Consider the following 4,163-nt stretch of genomic DNA (forward strand, 5'->3'; position numbering starts at 1 on the left):
AAAATTTGAAAAGACATGGGGCTGCCTTTCTCAGGTGTGACCATGCCAGCTCTCTCAATTCTCATCATGACACATGCAGATCAATCTTTGGGGCCCCCAGGTATCTTTCATATGATAAAATAGAGGGGTTTTTTTTTCCTCTAAAATATAACAGTTGATGTATTAAAAGCTCAGTGAGTTTAGTCACTTTTTATCTTTCCCTTTAAATCTGAATGATTGTACTCAGCTTTTAAGGTCTGTGCCAGCTAACTAGGGCATTTTAGTAATCTATTTTTAATATGTACCAACTTCTGTTCTTTTTAGTTCTGCCTTAAGACATACTTTTATCTTTACTGGTATGCAGAGATCATCAAAAAATATAAGTTCTCCATTACATGACAACTCATAATGAGTCTTAATGAAGCTTGGGAACAGCTGTTTAGAAGCTCTCGTAGAATAGCTTCCCAAGCAGCATTCACTTACGATAGCCTCTCTCGGCTGCACCATCACTCAGATCTCGGACCTCACCATACATATAGAGAGAAGGGTAAGAATGAGATCTTTCTCCAGTTTCATTAGGTATTTTATTTTAATCAGAATGCTAATACACTATTATGAATTAGCGCATTATGAACCATCAGCTCAATGTCTTTCACTCTTTTAATTATATTCCTCTGAGGAGCTGAAAAGAAAGTCAATGTTACTATGCAAATTTTGTAAGAATTCACGTCCTGGATGAAAATGAGGGTAGGAGAGAGCACGCAGAACCAACTTTTTAATTATATTGGAAACACGTTGCAACTGCAAAATGTCGAAAATTAAGCTTAGCCCCAGTGATTTCAAATAAGATTCACAACCTGATATTTAAAGGATTTTAAATTCACTACATAGGTTAATATGTGTGAAGAACAACTAAAACAAACTTCCAGTATGAACTTAATCTCATTCTTTTTTTTCATTTACACTTTCAAATGGACTCATCTAGTTATCCCAATATTTTCCATCCATATCAAGAGCCTTAGAAGAAAAGTTAATGCTGATAAAAGCTTCACTATCTTGTTTACTCCAACAGTTCACATCACTTCAAATAGCCAGGTTTCTTGTACACGTATTTTTTTAATTCTTCTTTTAACTGGCTTATTTCATATCAATTACTAGATGACACCATTTCCTCTTGCCTTTGCAGAGTGCCATGATCTGTTGGATGCTAAGTACAGGAATAAACTAGCACCTGGCCCAGTGCCTTCTACGGAATAAACACTGATGGCTTGCTGACTTATCGAAAGAGTATCTCTAATCTTGAGAATACTCAAGTCATTCTCCTATGTCTTAAATTATTCTTCTGGTTCCTTAAATTATGATGTGGAGTTTAATTAACCAACCACACAGAGCTCTGATGGATTCGCCATGGTGTACAGTCACAACAGCATTGCATGCTTGCTAGACATTTATGAGGCACGCTGATGAGAATTTACTGTTCTTTCACTATAGTGACAACTTACACTTGCATTTCTATCATTTCTACTATTTTACGTCACTATTTTTATTCCCAAAAGTTTTCTGGCAACATATTCCAAACTAAAAAATCTAATATGTTTATAAAAATAGACATTTGATTTTTATATATGGGACTAATGTAGGTGTTTTCTTCTTTCCTTTGAACGATCATATAAATACAACTAAGAGAACAAGAAATAGAAACCCAATGTCCACCTTCGATGGAATTAAATGACATCTGTAAGTCAAATCGCAGTACATGAGAAAAATTCGAAGAATGTAGAAAAAATCAAAAAGAAGTATAGGAAGAATCCATGAGAATACACCCATGGCCGTAGATCTCAAAGAAAGGCATTAGAGCATTATTCTCCAAAGCAAGTGACTTTGACTTGTGGGCAAAATCAACAATCCTTTACTTGTATAAATGAAAATGGTGTTTGCACCGGTAGCAAGTATTTCCTTGACCAAGTCTACCATTGTTTCTAGAAGCAGGGAATAGAGAGCTAAATAATAAATCACACACACACACACACACACACACACACACACACAGCCATAACTGAAGGAAGTATACTGTTTCTGAGGCAAGCTAGAGATGGATGAGAGATCATTTGCACTGCTAATATCAATTTCTCGGAATAAATAATAGCTAACAAGCTCATTATTTTGTTTCATTATAAGAATTACAGTTAGCCTGAAACGTGGATTGCAGAACTTTTTCTATAAACCAGACCACAAATATTTTAAGCTTTGTGGGCCACAAAGCTTAAAGAGGAGGTACAGAAGACTTCTTCGTTCTTCTTTGCAATCCATTAAAAATATAAAACCATTTCTTGTTCCAAGGTCATGCCAAAAAAAACCATTCTTAGTTCACAGATCATGGGCCCTATTAGAGTTACATGCTATAGTTTACTGACCTCTGGACTAGAGCAGGAATCTGATATTTTTCTCATGCAACCTCCCCAAATCACATAAATAATTGGTCTAGAAGGAATTAATGCTATTCAAAGATGAAAAATTAAAAAAAAACATATAAATAAATATCTGTATACAATTATACCAACACAAAGTTAAAAAAAAAAGTAGTGAAAAGTATAGCAGGAAAAATTACACTCAAAGAATAATTTTAATGAATCAAATAAAAATATTGAATTGAATTTTGTAGAAAGTCAGTTAATTAATCACTTATATAAACAGAATCACAGCAGAGACACAATATCCAAATATAATGTAAGTTCTGAGAAGAGAAATTTCTTCTTTTTCACTGTTCTGTTACTAGTACCTAGAATAGTGCCTAGCACTCACTAAGTGCTTCATGAATATTTTTTGATTGAATACATGAGTGACAAGGCAATTAAAGAGAAAAATGTATAACCTGGCACAATTTAGAAAAGAGGTAAACAAAAACTAGAGATGAAGACCACTTTGGAGGAAGAAGAAAGGATGTTAGTTGTGAAAACATAGTAAAAGACAAAGAAGGAAATGATTAAAAATAACAAAAAGGAAAATAGAAAATGATACATGTAGAGAAAAAGCATATACAACATTTGAATAGTTAGAATCCCCAAAGGAAACATATTAAATAATAACAGAACAGATATATGAAAATAAAATTCAGAAAACTTTCCTGAATAAAAAAGGATATTTAAACTTACAGATTCTGAGAGTGTACAATGTCCTACCAAAAATAAACAAACAAATAAATGATAAAGAATAATACTATGACATAAATTTATAATACCTATAAAGATAGGGACAGATAAAGAAAGACAAAGATATTGTTGAAGATATCTTTAAAGATGTCTTGCCTTTTAAAGATAAAGAAAAAATTATTTGGATATCCAAGATAGAAGATCAATACACTTGAATCAAAAAATAAGTAAGGCTGGTATCAGACTTCCTCCTGTAAGGCAACGTCTCACATTAAAATCCAGTGGAGCAATTAAGTCTTCAAGGAGATCACCAGAGTATTATCCAATAATTTAATTACAATTTGTACTGTTCAAGTATAAAGATAATAGATAAATAACACTAAGTATACAATACTTCAGAGAATAGAGCTCTCAAGATACCATCTTATCATCTTAAAGTAACTATTAAAGGACCAACCTCAGCTGATTAAGTAGCGAGCAAAGAAACAGTGGCAGAGGACTGATAGGGAGCACCAAGTCTAGTTAAATATTATACTAGGACTAAAACAAATATACGGGGTTATTATTGCAGAAGAGAATGCAAATACTATAAATCCAGTATTGGGAAATGTTATAGATAACAAAAGCTGGAAAAAGAAGAGAAAAGAAAGTAGAAGTTAGTATAAATGTCCTGACTTCCTCATTTTACATCTACAGGTACAAAAGCTACAAGACACGTGTACAAAAATACTCAGTGCTGCATGGCTTATAATGCAAAATATTGGCAGCAACACAAATGAACAATGAGAAGAAATTGGCTAAATACTTTAAAGCATATCTATATAAGAGAATACTGTGTTTATTAAAAGAATGAGACCACTTTATAAACTGATAAGGAATAATTTCTAAAACATGACATTAAGTTAAGCAAAAGCAAATTGCAAACCAGCATAGAGAATGTTAGCATGAATAGATAGATGGATGGATGGATAGACGGATGATAGATAGATGATAGATAGATAGATAGATAGATAGATAGATAGATAGATAGATAGA

The sequence above is a fragment of the Pteropus vampyrus genome, unplaced genomic scaffold, assembly GCF_000151845.1.
Source record: "Pteropus vampyrus isolate Shadow unplaced genomic scaffold, Pvam_2.0 Scaffold73, whole genome shotgun sequence".
In the NCBI taxonomy this organism is placed as follows: Eukaryota; Metazoa; Chordata; class Mammalia; order Chiroptera; family Pteropodidae; genus Pteropus; species Pteropus vampyrus.